Source organism: Lathyrus oleraceus, chromosome 5, assembly GCF_024323335.1.
Source record: "Lathyrus oleraceus cultivar Zhongwan6 chromosome 5, CAAS_Psat_ZW6_1.0, whole genome shotgun sequence".
Classification (NCBI taxonomy): Eukaryota; Viridiplantae; Streptophyta; class Magnoliopsida; order Fabales; family Fabaceae; genus Lathyrus; species Lathyrus oleraceus.
This window is the reverse complement of record NC_066583.1, coordinates 176,829,630-176,853,139: the sequence shown is the minus strand read 5'-3', so window position 1 is coordinate 176,853,139 and position 23,510 is coordinate 176,829,630. Positions and strand designations below refer to the sequence as shown.

Below are 23,510 nucleotides of genomic sequence, written 5' to 3'. Positions count from 1 at the left end.
GAAGAACATGCAATTGGAAGGTGCTCTTTGGAAGGGAAAAGTGAAGAAGTACAATTTGTCAATTTCTAAAAGAACAACCCTTATTCCAACACCTACAATCCAGGATGGAAGCATCACTCGAATTTCCGTTGGAGCAATAACCAAAATTCAAGTGCTAATCAAGGTATGCAACAAGTCCATCGAGCTCTAATCCAGAGTAAACCTTCCGAGTTGGAAGAGACCTTGCAAAATTTCATTAAGTCACTCAAAGAAGTTTTGATCAGGTGAATAAGAACCATGAGACAATTAGTAGAAACCATTATGCGTCTATAAAAAATTTGGAGATGCAAATTGGCATGTTATCTAGAAAAATAGTTGCTTTACCGAGCTCGAGTGGAGGATCTACAGATAACAATGTAGATAATCCTAAGAACGAATCTTGCAAGGTTGTAGAAACAAGTTTTGAGGTGATCACCAAAAAGGGAGAGGGTGAAATAGTTGAAGAGGACTTGAGGAAAAAGAAAGAAGTGGGGATTGAAAAAGAGGAGAGTAGAAATCAGGGTGACCAAGATGAAAGAGGAGTCACCATTGAGAAACTAATAGATAAAAAATCCCCTTGGAGAAGAACAAAGAAGCAGATCCTGAATTATCCAAATCCAGAACTACCGGATTACATCAAACCATTGTATCCCATAATTAAGAAGAAACTGGTTCAGGACAATGAGGCATGGATGTTTGCAAAGTTCAAGAAGATGTTGACTACACTTCAGGTAAGTATTTTGTTCCATGAGACTTTGGAAATAATGCCTAAGTTTGCTAAATTTATGAAGGCATTACTAAAGGGAACGAAAGAGAAAGTGGTGAAGGAGTAGATAAATATGACGGAGAAGGATGAGATGATAGTGCCTCAAACATTCCCAACAAAGCTAAAAGACCCAGGTAATTTTACTATCTCTTGTAATATTTGTGGAGTAAAGATACCATATGATTTATGTGATTTAGGGTCTAGTATAAATGTCATGCCACTGAACAAGGTTAAAGAATTGAAAGTGGGTTAGATCACATCGAGTAACATGATTCTCACTTTAGCTGATTCATCTGTTACTCAACCGCATGGTATCTTACGAGACGTTTTAGTACATGTCAATGGTTTAGTGTTTCCTACAGATTTTGTGGTGCTTGATATAAAAGGAGATTCATAAATGTCTGTTATTCTCGGGCGCCCATTCTTGGCAATCGGGAAAGCAAAGATAGATATGGAAATAGGTGAACTATTCTTGAAGTTCAATAAAGAAAAAATGGTTTTCAATCTGTATGACTGGACATCGTATGTGGAGGACTTGGATACTTGTTATCATCTGGAGGAAACAGGTGAGCTATTCTTGAAGTTCAACAAAGGAAAAGAAACAAGTGAACTGACCGACGTGAGGGTATCCCTTGCGACTGACGTGCCTTATGCATGAATCGTCCGACTACTGACAGAAAAGAAGTGCTTGATGGGAGGCAACTCGTTGGTAAGAATTTATTTTAGTTTGCATTGAAATTTAATTTCTAAACATGTTAAATTTGTATGTTATTTTGCTAGAAGAGAAAAACAGGTAAAAAAAGAGAAGAAAGAAAAAGAAAAGAAGAAAAAAGCTTCAGCCCCTGGAGTAATCATGTAGGCTATCATGCGCGTGATAGGACTCCATCACGCATGCGATATGTGCATGACACGCGTGATAGAGACTTTGGGGAGAATCTGAGTGTCGTTAACATCATGCGTGTGATGAGGGCACGAAGCGCACAATATGAACGTAGAGAGAAACGTTGGAGGTGACCGTTACCATCACGTGGGATGGATGTCTAATGAACGCGGTGGGAAACAACTAGTTGGCCTATAAATAGTGATTTTTAAATCACTTTTTTCACAAATCTTTCTCTACTCCTTCTGGTTTTCACATATTCATATGAGCACTCTCTGCGTGATTCTTTTCTTTTTCTCTGTGCAGTGTTGTTTTTGTGTTGTTTTTATAGGTAAAAATGTCTTCAAAGAGAGGATGATTGACAAGAGGTTCATCCTTAAATCTTTTTGCCACTCCTAACGCTCCTACCTCCCCCAGTCTCAAATTTCTCTCTAAGGCTCATGCTGAAAAATCTCTCAAATTAGTGTATTACCATATTATGAGGGAGAGAGCATTTACTTTGGATGATTTTCAAGGTTTTGGAGAAGTGGGGGAAGTTTTGCAACAAAGGAGTTGGGTAAGTTTCAACAATTTTATTCGGGAAACAAATAAAAACATCGGCCTAGAATTTTGCGCAAACGCGACATTTGGTGAGGTAAGCATCTACACCTCATATGTGCGAGGTAAGTATATTGATTATTCTTCTTCTGCTATAAATTTTATTTTTAATTTATAACCTCATCACGTGTGTGCTCATATGAACTATAGACACGAGCACAAAGTTATAAAATAGGAAATGGCCCAGGTAATGTTAGATACTTTTTGTAGGCCAGAGGCAAAATGGGTGGTAGAGCGTGGCTTAGCGCTACTGTCATACCCCAAAATTTACTCCCCCCCCCCCCCCCTTTTTCATCTTTTCACTCAATCTTTGACTTGAGATTCATATGTACACATCCATGTTTCATTCATATGCATCATTCATTCATGTTGACACTTGATAATTTACCATCATAGATTCAAAGCTATGTGGCTTGCAAAGCTAGGGTTTGCGTATGGATCAAACCTTAGAGATGTGGCATGGATCTTCATTTGATCATATTGGGAGTGAAACTCTAATTGCTTGATCTTTTAGGCATGTATTCAAGGAGACGTCACCATGGCATTCCTCTGGGGAGCAAAACCCTAATTCTTGATGATGTTTCTATGGAACCTTGTGAGTACTCTTTAGGCATTTGGTTGGACCGTCTAAACCCTAATCAGGGGCCCATGCATGGGGAACTTATTTGTGGAACATCATGCTTGATTCAGAGACCTTGATTATAGGGTATGCATCATGAAACCCTAATCAGTTTGTTTTTCCTAATGTACCTTGTTACTTGAATTTTCACCTGGTGCTTGGTTGAAACCCTAATTCATTAGGAGGAGGTGTTTGACTATCATATCATGCATCATGCATCATCCATCATCAAATACTCCATATGATCATAGAAGTCATCCAGTTAACCTACATGTCTGCATGGTTGAAATTTCATCTAATTCAAGGCTTGGGTCAAGCTTCAATATGCATTCTACTTAGTCATTCCTAGGCCATTAATTTAGGCCCCTTGGTGCTTGAAAATGTATAGGTCTTTGGTCCTTGATTCATGATTCATGATTTCACTAAGGCATTGATCTTTTGGTCTTTTTGTTTGTCATTAATCCATGGTGATTCATAAAGGCTTCTAATTCTTGATTCATACATGTATCTTAATTCATTTCATTCATGTTATTCATATGATCAAAGATGACTGATTCATTCATACATAAAGTTGACTCTAAATGAGATTTATTCAAAAGGTCAAATTGTATTCACTCATACATCATTCACAATTGGATATCCATTCATTCATTTAACATGTATAGTGTTCATTACAAAAAAAAATCTCAAAAGTTTCATTTTTACAAAAGTTGACTTTTGGACAACTGTTGACTTTTTGGTCAACCGGTTCACCAAAGTGAACCATTACACTTTTTTCATCCCTAAACCTAATTCTCATTACATTTTCATAATTCCACAAGCCTCCATTATTGTCATGAGCAATAAGTTCATTTTCACATGATGGTCTTACCTTGGTTTCATGTTGCTTTGAACTTGGTCACCATGCCATGATTGGGTCACCTTGCATTTCCAACTACAAGCCTTACAAGCCTTGCATAAACTGAACCCTACACTCATAACAATGACCAAAAGCATCAATAATTTAACTTTAAGATTATCATACACCAAGCAGAATGGCCATACACAATTTCATTCCAATTTCATAAGAACCATTTTCTTCCTTTTTTGAACAAGCATCAAAGCATCTATTGTGGCTTGTATCTACCATTGGTTTTTAATAGAATCGGTGTGAGCGCTCTGCAAGTTCACATAGTCCAAATTCACATAGTCTAAATTCAAGACTTCATCATCATGACAATTAATTCGCAACAGCCTAATGAAACTTACAGAACCATATCTAATTCCAGTCCACATCACAATTTAATTCATTTTTGCCAAAACCTTTTAACCTACTGACCTAACTGCTAAAGTCATAACAGGATTATATCAGTAACTAACATCAAGTCAAGCCAAGCCATCAACCATTAACATTTATCCGAGCTATCAGTAAATAACATCAAACTAACACAACAACATTGATATTTAACATTAAGCCAAGCCGTAGCAAGCATTTTCAACAGAGTCAGCAAAATAGAACTAACTGCATCAATAACTGAATAATCATGTAATGACTCATCTAACACTAACTGACTCACTAACAGCGTGAGATTTCCTAACTGAATTACCCATGGATTGATTAACAGAGTCAAAAACTATGTTAATTTCGAGCCTATAAATCTCTCAATCTCTCAGTAACGCAAATCGTAAGAGCACAAAACCATAACGATAAAGCAATTTTCTACATGCTAGAGAAGGTTGTAGAAGAAGAAGATCATGGCAAGAGGTGAATAAGATGGAATCGATCATACATGGAAGTGCAACCGCATCGTCGTCGTCTTTGTCATTTGCTCCGACGAGGTAAGTGGAATCTTTTTTCTTGTTTCACTTTGTTTCAGTTTCCAAGATGCAGTATAAGGTTAGGGAACCAAAGACCTAACCTATTGGCTTTCGATTCCCCTGATACGCCATTTAATTTAGGATTCAAATTTTAGGGTTCTTAGGGATTCCGTTTCGATTCGTTCGATTCTTGCATATTTGGGATTTTTTGGCTGTGGATTCGAGATGATGGATTTGAGAGGGGAATATTGATGGTTGAAATTTTATTTTTTTAGAGCTCTGCCGCCAGAGATGGCCTCCGTCACGGCGGAGGTAGTGACAGACTGAGGTGAGAGAAGGTGTTGCGCGTTTGAGCTCTATTCATTCTGAGCCTTTTAAGTTTGTCCCACGTGCATTCATTTCCGTTATTCAACACCTCTCTTGTTCAATGCTTGATACATGTGCCCTCTCTGGATTGGACGTTCTTGCTGCATGCATGAATCACATGTGCATTTAGTGCTTATTTTTTCTAACTTTTCAATGGCACCTTGCCATGTCATTTTGGATTTATCCAATTGCACCAAACTCAGATCCGTGTGGTACTCCATGACTGGGCCATTTTGCTACCAACACCATATTTCAAGTGCACCCCCTTGTCCAACTTAAATCCAGAGTGGGCCTATGGAACTGGGCCTCTGCACTCAAAATTGTTTGCTGAACCCTCATTTTGGCCTTGAACCTCTAATTCCTTTGTTTTTTAATTTCTTTATAGATTTTTGTGAATTCTTTAATTGATTTTTTACCTGATAATTATTTTTTTACAATTTTCCAAACGAAATCAATTTGGGGGAATTATTGCTTGATTTGTTTAGATGTTAATTAGGATTTTAATTAGAATTTAATTGGATTTTAATTGAATTTGTGATTAGATTTTAATTAGGATTTAATTAGAATTTAGTTATATTTTAATTGAATTTGTAATTAGACTTTGATTTAGAAATTAATCCACATCTATGTATATTGACATTTTTACCCCTAGGTCTTAGAAAAATCATGTAATTTCATGCTCCCTTAGATTAGGGTTTCGATTTAGATTTAATTTATCATTTTAATCAATTGTTTTCCATGTGAATATTTGATGTTTGTCTCCTTTGATTAATTTGATCCTAACATTTGTGTGTTCCCCTAGCTTAGGATTTGTTAATCATCTGATTAACTGATTAACCTTTAAGCATGTTGTACATAATTATCAACTAATTAATTCCCTTTGATTAAGTTGATCAAAAGAGATTTTGATTAACTAAATCCTTTGATTCTGTATAATCCCCCAGTCTATTCAAGTTATCAAAAGTTCCTTGTTCACTTGGTAAGACTAGTTCTTATAATGTTGTGGATCTCAAGGCCTAAAGTTCAGATTTTCAGTCAAGGCATCCCAGACAAATCAAGTAGTGGACTACTATGTAAAGCACATCAAAGGTGTTTCTTCAAGAGCTTATCAATCAAGATTTAAATTGTGTGACATGAGCCTTAAGTAATAGAAAAAGAATGAGAGTGGATAATTCATTAACTCATTATGAATATCTTTGGGTACAAGATGAATGACCTATTTGCTCATTGTATTCACCTCTATACCAAGACTTTAGAATGGATTGAATCGAATGATTGTCAAGTCTCTTCACAAAGCAACAATGCAATAATCAGAAGCCTTTTTCAGCAACTTATCAATCAAGATTCAAGTTATATGCCATGAGCCTTAAGTAATAAAGAATGATGAGAGTGGAGCATTCCTATCCTTGTCTAGGGTATCCTTGGGTACGGGAAGAATGATTCAGTTTATTAAGGTATTCGCATTTGTTCATATACTTTAGTGCAATTTGAACCGAATGATTGACAAGTCTTCATCATCATAAAGAGAAGGAAGGATTCTTCCTTAGCAACTTGAAAGTTATGATGAGAATCATATTCCATGAGCCTTAAGTAGTAAACAAGGAATGGGAGTGGAGAATTCCTTAACTCATTCTGAATATCTTTGGGTACGAGATGAATGACCTAGTTGCTCATCGTATTCACCTTTACTCATAGACTTTAGTGTGGTTCATATCCAATGACTTCCAAGTACTCTTCGTCTTTCATTACCATTTCTCTTGCCTGATAATTCTCTTTGTTCGTAGTCAGCCAAACTACAGAGCTCTGACTTTCTCATTGCATGGTGAGAATACGTATGCACGAGGATTCACATTCTCCAAGAGCACAATTATGCATTCTTCCCCATTCATCAATCAATATTGTCCTTTTGAAATCAAATACTTTATCCCTTTGGATTCTATTCATATCCTTTTATAACGATTTAATCGGAGTCCACCTTGTGAATTAAGAGTTGTTTGGCGTATTTCCAGACACTTAATTCCTTTGTTTTTGGTTATTCCAATACAGTGATATCATGCCTTAGGCCCCTCACTTGTTGGTTTATGCTTGTTTACTCTTCGGTTCAGAGTTTATTCCTTCATGGATTCAATATACCATTCTCTTTTGGTTTCAGACTGCTTGTTCCCTACAGTGATATAATGTTCCATGTACCAAACATTATTTTCCTTTGGGTATCATACATATCCTTTTAGGATAATTTAATCGGAGTCCACCTCGTGAACCAAGAGTTGTTTGGCTTATTGCCAGACACTTATTTCTCTTTGTTTTGGTCATTCCAATACAGTGATACCATGCCTTAGGCCCCTCACTTGTTGGTTTATGTCTGTTTGCTATTTGGTTCAAAGTTCATTTAACTTTATGGGTTCTCATGCTACCATTTTGTTTTGGTGCAAGTTATACTTTTCATCACTTCCAATCTCTATCTTTCTTTCTTTTTTGTAGTTCCACGAACTATGGAACTCTGACTTCCTCATTACACGATAAGAATATGTAGGCACGAGGATGCGAATCCTAAGCGAGCATAATTATTCCTCCTTATGCCTTAAGGAACCATTCATATCTTTCGTGATCCATCATCTATCTTAAATCATAACCATTCATCCCAGTGACATACTGCATGTCTTTGAAACCAAATACAGTTTTCTTTGGAATTCCATATATACCCTTTTAGGACAATTGTACACCTTTGTGTCAAGAGCTGTTTGGCTTATCTCCAAACATTTAATTCTCTTTGTTTTCGGCCCAAGCATATATATAGTGATACCATGCCATAAGCCTCTCACTTATTGGTTAATTCCACCTTTACTCTTGGTTTCAAATATCAGTTCCTTTATGGATTGTAATACACTCTTACCTTTGGTTCCAAACCATACCCTTTGATTAATTTTACCCAATCATTCAGTTTCTTTCTACTTTGATTATTAATCTTTATCACTCCATAGACCATTAATCACTACACTAATTCAATACCTACTACCTTCGTTCACTCCATGTGATTTACCGTTATCTTTGAGCCAAATAACTATTTCTTTGAGCTCCATCCAGTGAGTGCTAGTGAACCGAGAGTTGTTTGACTTATTGCCAAACACTTAATTCCCTTTTTTTTCGACCCAACCATATACAGTGATACCATGTCTTAGGATCCTCACGTGTTGGTTCATCCCAGTTTTACTCTTGGGTTCAGATTTCATCCCTTTGTTTGGAGTCAAACCACATTATTCTTTAGTTCAAACCATATTCGTATCACTCTTCTTTTCATCTTCCACCATTAGTTCTATGAACTACAATGCTTTGAATTACTTATTTCACTATAAGGATACGTAGGCATGAGGGCCTTAATCCTCTTTGAGCACTCTATCTATTCTTTTTCCTTTCCTTTCATTCTTTCATGGGTAATCTTTAGATATCACACCCATTTGAGCATAGAACGATCAAAATGGTTCCCGTTGAGTAAAACAGATGTGAGGGATGTTAATACCTTTCCCTTGCATAACCGAATTCCTTACCCATTTTCTCTTCCCCTGGGTTTTATTGATGTGTATTCGAACGTGCGACACGTTCAGGTATATTTCTGCTAGCTTCTGCTACGTCTCAAAACTGCTAAATTCCGCCAAATTCTAAGGGTAACCAATCATAATTAATTGTGAATTAGTGTTTAGGTCTTTTAGCTCTTTTGAGGGGGGAACTTATTGACTTGGGGCATTTAATTGCTGAAAATATCAAATATATGGCTAAGGCTGCACAAAAGGCTTGTGGCCATTTTTGTGTTATAAATGAATTATGCAGGAGAGCAGGTGTGCCCGTTTACCCCGACGATGAGATGATCATCTCAAAAGCACGTCTCAACGCTTCGGCCATACAGAGGCTTCAAAATATGCATCAAGGAGAAGTTGCTCAAAATGATCAAGAAGACAATCAAGTTAGAAATGATGAAGGATTATACCAACCACAAGTACAACAACAACCACAACAAATGTGAGGTCAATAAGCTTCAGAGTTTCAAATAAGAAAGGAAGCTCACGCAGTGGGGGTTACAAGGTGGATAACGGAAGTTTCACCAACTTTGTATGTTGAACCTCCGAGATTCAATCTAGTGTTCTGAGACTTCTATAACCAGCAAGAAGACCATATGTCGGCTTAGAGCTTAAGAGCCCAGTTTGCAACAGCTTAAGAGATGGAGAATTACCTCACCAACCAAGAGCGAGAGCAAGAAATGAGGAGAAACCATATGTGCGCATAATAGACAAGGAAGAATAATGACTTCAACAATACAATAAATGATATGCATGATCTTTTCTGCAATAATGACATATGAAAAAACATGTAGTTTGTTTTTAATTTTTAGAAGATTTTATTTTCATTTTCAAATGTAACCTAGAAAAGAGTAATATCCATATAAGTGATCTTCCCCCCTTTGTATTATTCATTCAAATGTTTTTAATGAACGAGTTTGTAGCTATGTTTTTTTTCCTTCAAATTTATAAGTTTATCACTTTAGAATTGAACAAATGATCCAAAAGGAACTTGATCATCAAGAAAGAAACTTACAACTTGAAGGAAAATGATGACAAAAGAATCAAAGGACTTGTACTCAACCTTCATATACCTCAACTAGTAAGGTTTGAGCCAAATAAATTCCATTGTTTCACTATTCTTTCTTATTGAGTGTATCTGTACATTATTGTTTTATCTGGTTTGAACTATTTCCGATTAAATTTGTCTTGATTGATTAACACACACTGAGTTAGTTGTTTATTTATAACTTTAACCTTTTTAAACCACCTGGTAATAATAGGTATATCCGTTGCTAACCACTTTGAGCTTAGCCTTTATTTCGGTGACTTAGCCTTAATTTTTAGCCGTATGACTTGAAAGATCTTATCTTTTCGCCCTCTATTTGGAGTTAGGTAGAACTTGATTTCTTAAGTGGTATGAAAAATATTAAGTTTGGGATTGCTCTTGGAAGTGAGAAAAGTTTTAAGTTTGGGGTTAGGGTACTAGAGAAAATTGGTCAAAAATTTAAAAATTGTGGAAAAAAAATAAGAAGGGGAAAAATGCACTTCTTCCAAAAAAAAGAGAAGTAAAAGAATTCCAAGCATAATAAGGACCATAATAGAAAAATCTCTAATAGAATTAAGAAGGAACAAAGTGGTATGATGATAGAAGGAGAACTGGGCACCTAACTCCAAAGGTTTAAACCTACTTTCCCAAAAATATCCTACCCAAACATAACCCAAGATACTAACCTTAAATGTATGCACCACTTTTGTAACTATTCCCACTACCAAACCCTATGATACATAAAGTCATCTCTCTGACTCTTACTTTTCCCACCTATTTCATTCACCCTAACCATGCCATAAGCTCGTGCCTTTCCGAAAGACATACCCTCTAACCAACCCATTAAGGACATGTCATTGATATATTTATGGAACAACTTAGATCCAATGAATCACCTACCCCTGATTCTTATAACCAAATCATTGAAATTTCCTCTGACACCGAGATTAAATATGAACCTAATCCAAACCTTGAGGAATATGATTATTTAGTCAGAAAGTCTGAATTAGATGTTGAGGTCATCACAATCCTAGACAGAAACTCATGTCTCTATTCTTATCTAACTTTTGTTTAAACCAACATTCATCCTATATACTTGGATGGATTGTTTTATTAATTTGAAGGTGAGGCTGTTGGCAGACCTAACACTATCGCTGAGGCTTGCACTTATAGTGAAAAACTCTATGAAGTGTGTGATCTGACCAACAACTTCGGAAGTTAGATAGAAGTCAGCTCTAAAGAGTTGGAGATTGTTTGATTGAAGGAATCTAAAAGGAAGTTCCATGCCAGACTCTCTGGTATTGTTGAACCACTACTTCATAAGGTTGCTCCAATGCTTCTACTTATTGCTCCAGAAGTGACTCAACCACCTTCTCAAGACCAGACTACTATGGTTGCTTCTAAGACTACTCTTGAAGTTGGAAATAACTCTGAGGTCAAGAAGACTGTCGTTTATGAGGAACTCATTTTGAAGACTTTGAAGCATCTGGTGGCTGAGAATTCTGAAGTTAAAGAGAGACTCAAGCATCAGGATGAGAAGACATTAAATATTGAAGGGATTCTTGGAGAGATCTTATAAAGACTATCACCCCCTCATAAACCTTAGTTTTTAAAACCTGTGTTATCTTTGTTTTTTCTTTCATTTCTGTATTGAGTTATCTTTTTGATGAAATGAAACTATATTCTTGGTTTACTTTGTATTTTATTTTATCTTTTTGAATGATGACAAAGGGGGAGAAAGAATGATTGATTTTGATATATCTATTTCCATTCCTGAAACCCAAACATGTCTTTATATGTTTTGACATTGGTAACCCTTATGGGAACTTTGAAAAAGTTCATCATGTTAACCAAGTGTTTCAGGTTCTAAGACATTAACCAAGTTGAACCAAGTTCATATGGCCCAGACTTATGTTTAAGAATCAGACTTATGGTCTGGATAGTTAACTAAGAAGTTTGCAATTAACCAGACATATTCTTATTCTGAACTAAGTTCAAGTGATCAAGGTTGAATCAGGCGTATACAAGCTCTGAACCAGATGTATACAAGTTTTGATAAAGACATGAGGAATACAATCAGGTTATAAAACCAAGCTATGAAAGCTCTGATAAATCATGCTCTGTGACGAGACTAATAACTAGACTTTCTGACGCTCAAGCAAGGATTCTGAATGAAATACTTTTGTACCCGAGCTGTTGCATTCTGGGAAGTTATTTCATCCATTACAATCAGGCTTCTGCCTTATAGGAAGATAACAACGATGCTTCAGTACCCAGGCTTCTTCCTTGTGGGAAGTTATTCCTTTCATGCTTATTGAGATTTTTATGTGTTTTAATATTATTTTAAGTCTTAAATTCAGGAAGAGTTTGCAAACCTAACTCCGATATCCTAAGCTGAAAAATAATTTTTAACAGTATAAAATTCAGGTGGGCTTACAAACCTCACTCTGATATTTTTATGTAATTAAACCAAGTATTTTTTTAATCAAAATACATGGTCTTCTCATCATCAAAAAGGGGGAGATTGTAAGAACAAGATTTGGTTATGCATTTGGCCTTTAGTTTTGATGATAACAATGCATTGTTTCTTAGAGAACAATTTTGTATACTAATGGTTTTTGTCTAGTGTGTATCTTTTACTAACATGTTATGACTCTGAAGCATTGACATGTGATGTCATCAGATTCTAGAATTAACACAGTTTGACTTTGAAGAGATACAAGTGTTTTACAAGATACTGTTAAGTTCTAGAAAGCTCTTAGACAATGATTTTGTTGAATGTTTGTGCTAAAGCTTCTGATTGTGACTCTGATTGAAGAGCCTCTGAAGGATTGTCAGCCTTCAAGATTTTGCACTCAAGTTCTGAAGATTCTAAAGAACAAGATCTGAAGACTCTGAAGACCAGGTTCTGAGGAACTGTGTCAAGAATCTAAAGACTGAGGTTCTGAAGATTCTGTCAACTAGTCTCTTGATCCTTTTTGAAATTCTGGTATCAGATATGAGATGTCGAAGGTAATGTCACGACACTAATATCTGAGTAATGCAAACAGGATAAAGATAGAGAATAGTAATGCAAGAGATACAAGCAATTGTTAACCCAGTTCGGTCCAACTCACCTACATCTGGGGGCTACCAAGCTAGGAAGGAAATCCACTAAAGTAGAATCAGTTCAAAGACTCTCCGTACACTTCAACAAGTTACAGTCTTTCTCACCTAATCTCTACCCGTGCAATTTCTACCTAAGCACTCTTAGATATGAGAACCCACTCATTTCCCTTCAATCACACTTGTGATTTTAAACAACAATTCCTTGTGAAAAGACAACACTTTTCAATAACACACACTTGATTTTACTTCATAGTTTCAATCAAGTAGACACACACTTGATCTTGCTTAACAGCTTTGATCAAGTAGATACACACTTGATCTTGCTTAACAGCTTTGATCAAGTAGACACACACTCTTGCTTACAAGCTTTGAGTGACAAATTACAACCCACAAATCAGACCAATTCAATCATCTATGGATGAATTGAATGGCTTACAAGTCTCACGACTAAACAAGGCACAAACCATTGCTCTCTCTCAGTATTTTGCCCAGTATTGGTTGTGTGTCAAATCAGGTTTTCTAAGTCCTTTTTTATAAAAGCTTTCAACTGGGCTTGGACATCTTGAAAACCCTAAAACTATTTTTCAATTAAATCTTCTCATAACGGCTGGTTAGATCTCTTTGGAAAATAAGTAAATCAGGTTGTAATCAATGATTGGATGCGCCTGCAAATCAGATCTTCAATCATACATAGATTGCCATTAAATGTGCAATCACAAAACACATAACATTCTCCCTGAATGTTCTGTGTACAGGATGTCATGACACCGGGTCTGACATCCTGGAACAATTATGCATAATTGCATAATTCCATTTATAATTTCCAGCAGGTACAAACATATCAGATGCCATGACATTGTGTATGACATCCTGAACCAATCCTGCATAATTATGTTTTCCATTTAAACTCCAGCAGGTACACAGATATCTTAAATTAAGACATCACATACAACATCTTGTGAACACTCTTTGTTTTACCAAAATTGCTGCCAACACTTAGAACCAACAAACTCCCCCTTTGGCAAATTTTGGCTAAAACATATATCTGTCCATTTTGTTCACAAGGAAAAACACATCAGCAGTTAAACATCATAACAGCAGTTTAAGCAGCAGCAGAAGTAAACACAATTACTAGCTATAGCTACTAGTAATACACACATGCACAAGGGTACTTCTTCTCCCCCTAAATTTGTGCAACACAAACAGAATTACTAGTTATAGAGGCAACTAGTAAAACACACAAATGCACAAGGGTACTTCTTCTCCCCCTAAATCTGTGCATCATAAACATCTCCTTTAATGATAACAGCACCTGTAACCACAACACCTGTAACAATCAGAATATCATTCTGGCATCTGCTTCAACATCACATGTGTACCACATCAGACATCTCCTCCAACATCACTGAACAGAACAACATTCCACATCTCCTTCAATAGCTTTTTCATCTGTTCAGCTACACCAGCACATACATCTCCACATTAGCTCCACATATTTAACTGCTTCCACATCAACACTTCTCCCATTTTTTAGTCAAAATGGACCAAAGGTGACCAATTAGACAAAATAAATGTGAATTAGCCTAGCAGAGAATGTCACAGTAGATGTTATAACATTAAAAATGTTAAAACATAATTGTTAGGAGATAGAAACCATCATCATACACAGCTGTGACAGCTGAGAGAATGAGAACTCCATGGAACTCATTAAGAGCCCAAATATTACAAAAAGGCATCAGTAAGGACTGCCACAAATTACACATATTACAACAAAAAAAATAAATTCTTTAGCATCAAGACAACAGGGGAACTAGTCTTCATATCAGCACACAGAACAACCAACCCAACCCAGTCTTCATCACAACATACACAGTCTTCAAAATAGGGAGAACCATTACCACTTACTCTGAGGAAGAGGCATCATCTTCACCTTCAGAATCAGAGCTGCCACTAGATTGAGCATTGGACCTCTCACTTGAGGTATTGGCATCTGAATCCTTGGTCTCACCAGCCTTCTCCATCTCTTCCTTCTCTAAGCTACTGATAAGAACCTCCAAATCCTCTTTTCTTGCCTTGGCAACCCTAATACCATTATCCAGCTCCTTACAAGTTTCCTTTAATTGATCAATCAAGCTACCTTGAGGGGCAGGCTCCTTTTTTGTAGATGTCATGACAACATCATTGATATGGCTTCCTTCAAACAGCTTGTAGTGAATGGATAGTGAAGGCTTTCTTCTGCTTGGAATGTCACTTGTGTTGAGAATGCCTGGTTGCTGGCTCAAGATAATTCCACAAATGATAGATGAAAAGGCAATGGGCAGCTTCACTGCATTTGTGGAGGCATGTCTGACAGTTTGATCAAACATAAACCTTCCAAAGTCAAAGTTTATCTTGGTTCCAATAGCATAAATGATTCTTCCAAGACCAATAGAGATGGTAGAGATATGATTAGTAGGCACCCAGTTGGCTGAACCAATCTTATGTAAGATGGTATATTTGACAGTTAGCTTGCCAGCTGATAGGTGGTTCCTACTAGCCCATTCCTTAACTTGGCCAGCAGTAATAATCCTACAGACTTCATTGTCTATAGCCTCTAAGTCCACACCTCCTTCAGTTCCTCTCCCTAGAAATTTGTTGATTATGGTTGGGGAGAATCTCACACATCTACCTCTTAAAAAAACCCTGCAAAATTCCATGCTACTCTTTTCAGAAATATCCTCAGGGATATTCACAACAAACTCTTTTACTAATCCCTCATAACATTGGGGCAGAGCAACCACAGTCTTCTTTAGTCCAGCAGCCTCAATCAATTCCATGACTTCCTTCACCTCTACAGCCTCCTTTCCCAGCTCCCTTTCAACAACAACCCTCCTTTGAATGACAAACTTCCATTTGGCAGCACCATCTTCTAAATGGAAGGAGATGTTATCTAAGTGCACAGCTGCAGCTTTGCTTGGAGACTTCTTGATAGTCTGTCTTTTAGCAGGAGAGATGTCTGGGACATCGTCTTCGACATCATCATCAGAGTCAGAACTCTCTCTGACCTTCCTCTTCTTAACCTCAACTTTACTCCAAGATTTGGAGGGTCCTACACCAGCAACCTTTTTCACTCTTCTTGTTTGTCCTCATTTCTGCCACAATCTTCCCTTTTCTGGTCCTCAGTTTCTTTGCTACACTTGGTTTCACAAGATGGACCAAGGTGTCATCTTCTTCCTCAGAACTTTCTTCCTCCAGATCAATAATATTCTCAGCAGTTTCATGAAACACATTTGCTGGTTTCTTGCTAGGTAAGGTTTTACCTAGAGAACATAATCCCTCAGCAGCCACTTCCTTCTCTGATCTAGATGACTCATCATCCTTCTCAGCCTGGGGTTCCACCTCAGGAGAGGGGTCCCTTCTGGACAGAGGGGTAGAAACACCCTTGACTGCATGCCCTTCATTTAGGATCCTAGTAACTAGGTTCCTAATGGTACATCAGTAAAGTGCATGTCATCTTTATGAGGAGATTTTTCAGGAATGTTACCTTGCTTCCTTCCAGCCATGAAAGAAGGGCCTGGGGCGTCACCTGGTATCACACAAAGAGGAGTAACGTCCAACACGTCTTCATCTAGAAACTCCATGGAGGGAGTCCTTGCATGATGAGTGGGTTTTGAACCAGAGGATGAGGGATGTTGAGACATTTTGTTGAACTTTTGAAAAAAATCTCTTTGCCATAGCAGAGGTTTTCTGAGAAGTTGGATGAAGATGGAAATGGTTGTGTTTAGGTAGCGTGTGGAAATGGCATAGATACTAGTTTCAATACTAGGTAATGATTCATCATTAATGTGACTCTTTCTTTTAAGTGGGCAGACAATATTTTTATTACCTTTTCCACTCCACTTTAATTGACATAACTTCACAAGAATCCAAATCCCCAATTTCACTCTTACATATTCAAGTTGATTATCATCCAAACCTTTTGCAAATTTGTCATCTAATTGCATTTCATGCTTTAGAGCTATGAATTTGTCTTCCACAAATTTTCTAATGGAGTGATGATAGAAATTAATGTGCTTGGTCCAACTGTGCTGAATAGGATTTTTGGACATAGTTGTAGCATTCAGGTTGTCATAGTACAATGTCATGACATCGTGTGTGACATTGTATGCAATCATCAGTAGTTTCAACCAACCCTGTTGAGAACAACTACTTCCATCTGCTATATATTCAGCATAAACACCATTTTCATCTTTCAAATGTGTAGGAGCAGGTGTCCTTTCACTCTCCATCCCAATCTTCTCAACATTGTTCTTGGCACTTTTGCTTTGAGATAGGCACATAGGCCCTTCTATCTGCTTGACTTGTAGCCCAAGTCCACCAAACCTCTTTCCAACTTCAGACTGTATATGACTAGCAACGTGTTCAACCATCTGATCCAACCTCCTATCTATTTGAGCCATCATGAGCTTTTCTCCTTTGGAAGTGATGTTAAGTCTGAGTTTCTAGTGTGACATCCTTGTCTGACATTTCCCACAGACTTTCAATTTGGGAGTTTCTCTAGCAGATATAATCATCTTCATCCCTTTCTCTTTGACTGAGGTACATTTTGAGGAGTAACTAATTTGAGAGTTCCATATGTAACAATTGTCTTTGGTTCTGACTCCTTCCATGATCACTTCACTTTCTTTGTTGGTAATCAGACATTCAGTTTTAGTGAAGTTAACATTTAGACCTTGGTCACATAGTTGACTGATGCTTATTAGATTTGCAGTCAAGCCTTTAACAAGTAGGACATTGTCAAGTTTAGGAACTCCAGGACAATCAAGCTTACCTATTCCCTTGATTTCACCCTTTGCTCCATCACCAAAGGTTACATAGCTTATGACATGGGGATGAAGGCCAATTAGCAGGTCTTTGTTTCTAGTCATGTGTCTGGAGCATCCACTATCAAAATACCAATCTTCTTTGGCTGAGACACTGAGGGGAATGTGAGCTATTAGACTTGTAACATTAGTCTTAGGAACCCATTGCTTCTTTTTGACAAGCCTGTGCTGTTTGGGTCTGGGTTGATAGTGAGTCTGATGATGAACAGGGTTAGGATAACCATACAACTTATAGCAGAAGGGCTTCAGGTGACCAAATTTCCCACATTAATGGCATCTCCATCTTTGGTGTTTCCCTTTCTGCTGTCTTCTCTTCTGATGTTGTGACATATGATGTGACATCACAAGTTTGCTTTTACTATGGCTGCACTTAGGTTTGGCTTTAGGTTTGCAACCAGTGTAACTGCACTTAGGCTTAGATCCATTATATCCAATGCCAGATTTGTCTCCTGTTATTTGTCCAGTTTGGAGAATCTTGTCTAGAGAGTCAGATCCATTGTTTAACATTCTTACATACTTGGTCATCTCTTCTAGTTTAGAACTCAAGAACATAGGTTCAGTTTTTAACTTGGAGATGGTTTCCACATGGTCTGCCTTCTCATTCTCCAACTGTACTATCTTCTGGCTTTCAACTTGTTGACTTTCATATAGCTTGGCATTCAGAACCACTGCTTCTGTTTTTAATTTGGAGATGGTTTCCAAGTGTTCTACCTTCTCATTCTCAAGTTGAGTTATTATCTTTTTCTGGCTTTCAACCTGTTTACACACCTCTATACTTTTGTGACACATCTTTCTGTAGGTAGTGGCCAACTCTTCAAAGGTTACTTCATCATCACTTGAGTCTTCATCAGACCCCCATCTTCCAGTCAAGGCAATCACCAAATTTGCAGACTCTTTTGTTTCACTCTCATCAGACCAAGTGGCAGCAAGACTCATCTTCTGCTTCTTGAGGTAGGTTCCACATTCAGTCCTGATGTGACCATACCCATCACATTCATAACATTGTACTTCTTTTCCTTCTTTGGGCTTATCATCTGACCTTGCTCTTCTTCCAGCATTGTTGGATTTACTGATGTCTAATGAGATGTTCTTGACATTAGCCTTAGACCTTACATCCATCTTTTTCAACAGTTTGTTGAACTGTTTTCCCAACATTGCTACTTCATTGGCCAAATCTTCATCGACATCCTGACTATTTTCCTCTTATGTGTTTGACATGAAGGTCATGCTCTTGGTTTTCTTTTCAGAACCATCATTTAATCCCATCTTAAATGTTTGGAGGGAACCAATTAGCTAATCAACTCTCATGTTGGAGATGTCTTGAGACTCTTCTATGGTAGTCACCTTCATAGCAAATCTCTTAGGGAGTGACCTGAGTATTTTCCTTACCAATTTTTCATCTGACATCTTCTCTCCCAGGGCTCCTGAGGCATTAGCAATTTCAAGGATACTCATATGAAATTCATGAATATTTTCATCTTCTTTCATCCTTAAATTTTCAAACTTAGAGGTGAGCAGTTGTAGTCTAGACATCTTTACTCTAGAGGTGCCTTCATGAGTGGTCTTGAGAATGTCCCAAGCATCTTTAGCCACTTCACAGTTGTTTACCAACCTAAAAATATTCTTGTCTACTCCATTGAATATTTCATTCAATACTTTAGAATTTCCAAGGGCTAGATCATCCTCCTCCTTGGACCATTGTTCTTCAGGTTTCTTATCAGTTGTGGCTTCTCCTTCTTTAGTAATTACAGGATGTACCCAGCCTGTTAACACAGTCTTCCCAGCCTTGTTATCAAGAGATTTTAGGAAAGCTACCATTCGAGGTTTCCAATAGTCATAGTTAGATCCATCCAAAATTGGTGGCCTGTGAACAGATCCTCCATCTCTCTCCATAGTACCAGAAAGTATTGTCCCTAGATCTCACCCAGAACCAGAGCAGGATGCATGCTCTGATACCAATTGAAATTCTGGTATCAGATATGAGATGTCGAAGGTAATGTCACGACACTAATATCTGAGTAATGCAAACAGGATAAAGATAGAGAATAGTAATGCAAGAGATACAAACAATTGTTAACCCAGTTCGGTCCAACTCACCTACATCTGGGGGCTACCAAGCCAGGAAGGAAATCCACTAAAATAGAATCAGTTCAAAGACTCTTCGTACACTTCAACAAGTTAGAGTCTTTCTCACCTAATCTCTACCCATGCAATTTCTACCTAAGCACTCTTAGATATGAGAACCCACTCACTTCCCTTTAATCACACCTGTGATTTTAAACAACAATTCCTTGTGAAAAGACAACACTTTTCAATAACACACACTTGATTTTACTTCACAGTTTCAATCAAGTAGACACACACTTGATCTTGCTTAACAACTTTGATCAAGTAGACACACACTTGATCTAGCTTAATAGCTTTGATCAAGTAGACACACACTCTTGCTTACAAGCTTTGAGTGACAAATTACAACCCACAAATCAGACCAATTCAATCATTTATGGATGAATTGAATGGCTTACAAGTCTCACGACTAAACAAGACACAAACCCTTACACTCTCTCAGTATTTCGCTCAGTATTGGTTGTGTGTCAAATCAAGTTTTCCAAGTCCCTTTTTATAGAAGCTTTCAGTTGGGCTTGGACATCTTGAAAACCCTAAAACTATTTTCCAATTAAATCTTCTCATAATAGCTAGTTAGATCTCTTTGGAAAATAAGTAAATTAGGTTGTAATCAATGATTAAATGCGCCTGCAAATCAGATCTTCAATCATACACAGATTTCCATTAAATGCGCAATCACAAAACACATAACATTCTTCCTGAATGTTCTGTGTACAGGATGTCATGACATCGGGTCTGACATCCTAGAACAATCCTGCATAATTGCATAATTCCATTTATAATTTCCAGCAGGTACAAACATATCAGATGCCATGACATTGTGTATGACATCCTGAAACAATCCTGCATAATTATGTTTTCCATTTAAACTCCAGCAGGTACACATATATCTTAAGTTAAGACATCACATACAACATCTTGTGAACACTCTTTGTTTTACCAAAATTGCTGCCAACACTTAGAACCAACACTTTTTAGCACGCTTCAACATCATTTCATCATAATCCTCTTAATATTAGAAGATAAGATCAAAGAGTTTTGCATCATAAAAATAGTACACAGTACAAGATCGCCCTTACCTCCACTACGCTGATTTTGTGGGTTAAGGAAAATACTATAGTATCATTTTGTATCCTATACGAAAACTGTAATACAAAGAGACAACTGCAATTTTCTATTCCAATTCTACCCTCCAACGGATCTTTTAACTGCATATATAAAGGAGACATGGAAGAATTGAAGAAGCTGCTAATTCACTGTGCAATATTACACTCATACACATGCTTTTTTGCTGAAGTATTTATTTTTGTGTATAGTCTTTATAAACACACATAGAGTTGTTACTCGTTATTGTGTGAGATATTTATTGTATTAATCTTGTGTTAATCTACTTTCTTAGAAGCAATACTTGTAAACACACTTGTAAATCTCAAAGTTGTTTGAGTGGTTTACTTGAGTGACTAGATTTTAATCAGATAGACTCAAGAAGACAAAGACGGTTTGTCTTTATGGTGTCTGTAACCAGTTTCGGTTATAGTGGATTAAGTCCTTGTTGAGAAGGCAAAATTGTAACACCCCTATTATCGTTAGAATAATTTAAATATTATTTAATATGATTATTTGAAGGTAAAAAGGAATTATTAAATAATATTGGGAATCATTATTATTATTATTATTATTATTATAAGTGTTATTTATTTTAATAATAATTAAATAATAAAATAAGTGGAATATGAAGAGTGGAAGGGTAAAAGTGGAAATTGGATAGAAAAAGGTCCAAAGGAGAACTCAGAGTTGGTTTTCACGTATTGTGTCTCAGAGTCAGAGGAAAAGGGAAAACGCTGAAGAGAAAGAGAAGGAAGAGGAAAAGGCCAAAGATTTCTCGGAGCTTCCTTCAATCCAAAGAGGTAAGGGGTCTGAACCTTATTAAACAATAATATGCTGAAAATGGTGAAATATTGGATAAACGAAATTGGGATTTTAATCGAAGGAATTCGTAGAGATTTTATGTAATGATGTTAGGATTTGTAAAATCGAATAGGGGAATGATTCGTGTTAGATGATATGAGTGATTTTGTGTGAAATTGGGACTGTGAACGGTTGAATTGGACAGGTTCGTAGCAGAGAAAACCCATAGCAGATCTGGAAAACTGGATTCTGGTCATACGCGTATGGCACTAGGCAATACGCGTATGGGATGGCTTAGGAAAAAGGGGTTTTGGCGCTGGTACGCGCCATACGCGTGTGATACGCGTATTCCTGGAGTGGTACGCGTATGGTGTATGCCATACGCGTATGAGTGAAAGAGATGGAATTTTGAACGTGAAATGGTCTCTGGTGGTACGCGTATGGGGAAGTGATACGCGTAGCATACGCGTATGGGAATGGCCAATACGCGTATGGATTTGGCCAGGCGTGGGCAATACGCGTATGAGCATGGGCAATACGCGTATGGGCAGACTTGTGGTCTTTCCTAGCTGTTGTTGTGCAGTTTCGGTTGTTTAGGCTGAGCGAGGTAACTTAGCTGATGCATAGTATACGAGGGATCAATTCCCGTTGCTTTGAGTGGTATAGATATTAGTAGAGTGCGATAATACTGTGTTTGATTATGTAGCATGATGTAATATGCTCTTATGATAGAATGTGTTAATGATGATGATAACATGACTATATGATGTTGTTGTTGCTATGTTGATTATGATGAATGCTTGGTGTGCATGCATTCATGAAAGGCCGATGCCTAGTGATGAACGGACATGAGTTCCAATGATGTTGTTGACTCCGGGCTTGTTGAGAGGCTTGGTTCCTTACGGGGGACTCGGATTCTATGGTGATGAATCTGGGAGTGGTGATCCTGTAGTTGGTCACAAAATGGGTATACCGAGTCGTGTTGAGTCATGCATGGGTGTGTGCATTGCATTTGATGTGTTGTGTTGTGGATGTTCATGAGTTTATTGATTATGATGAGTATGATGAATTGTGTTGGCATATGTGGAATATATTTACGTTATATTTCTGTCGTTATATTATTATTTAATAATGTAATTCTCACCCCTTCTGCATGTGTTTATGTTCATCTATGATGAGCAATGTGCAGATAAAGCGGAGTAGCTATTGTTGAGGTTCGAAGAATAAGTGTAGAGTTATTCTACAGAGTCGAGTCAAATGCTCTGGTCATGTGACACCGGGGTTATGGGATTCGATAGATAGTTGATTATTATTTATGTTGTTTATGATGACCAAATGTTGAGATGTTTTGTTGAGATAATGTTGAACCCTTTTTATGAATTGTTATATGCTGAATTATAATAATTGTGTTGTTGTCCGCTGCGAAGTTTTAAATATTAAACAACATGTTTTATGTTGTGATGTAATGAGTGTTATGTTTTTATGAAATGTAAACTCTTCTACATGTTGTACTCTGATAATATATATAAATATGTCGTTTGGGTAGAAGGGTGTTACATTAGTGGTATCAGAGCATGGTCAGTCCAGTCGAGTCATAATGTGATGTTTTCCCTGTTGGTCGATTAGTGTAGATGACACTGTCGATGCTTAACGGCTGTGGTTGTGTTGTGCAGAGAGTATGGCTGGAGAAAATGACCTTGCGATTGCTGAGGCTCTGGCTACTATAGCGCAGGCTATGCAGGCGCAGCAGAATCCGCCGGTCGACGAGTTTAAGAATTTGGGAAGGTTTCTGAAGAATAACCCTCCTACATTCAAAGGGCGCTATGATCCAGATGGTGCTCAGAATTGGCTGAGGGAAATTGA

The 23,510-nt window shown here is 37.3% G+C and overlaps 2 long non-coding RNA genes across 2 annotated transcripts; one reads left to right on the top strand and one right to left on the bottom strand.

Annotated features, from left to right (window-relative positions):
- Positions 1-3,502: 3,502 nt before the first annotated feature.
- Positions 3,503-4,799, bottom strand: LOC127081503 (uncharacterized). Its single transcript, XR_007788103.1, has 2 exons — positions 4,650-4,799; positions 3,503-3,848 (listed from the first exon to the last, which is right to left on the bottom strand). It is a non-coding gene; the product is annotated as an uncharacterized LOC127081503 (long non-coding RNA).
- Positions 4,554-23,111, top strand: LOC127081504 (uncharacterized). The gene is made up of 2 exons (XR_007788104.1): positions 4,554-4,698; positions 22,837-23,111. It is a non-coding gene; the product is annotated as an uncharacterized LOC127081504 (long non-coding RNA).
- The last annotated feature ends 399 nt before the right edge of the window (positions 23,112-23,510 follow it).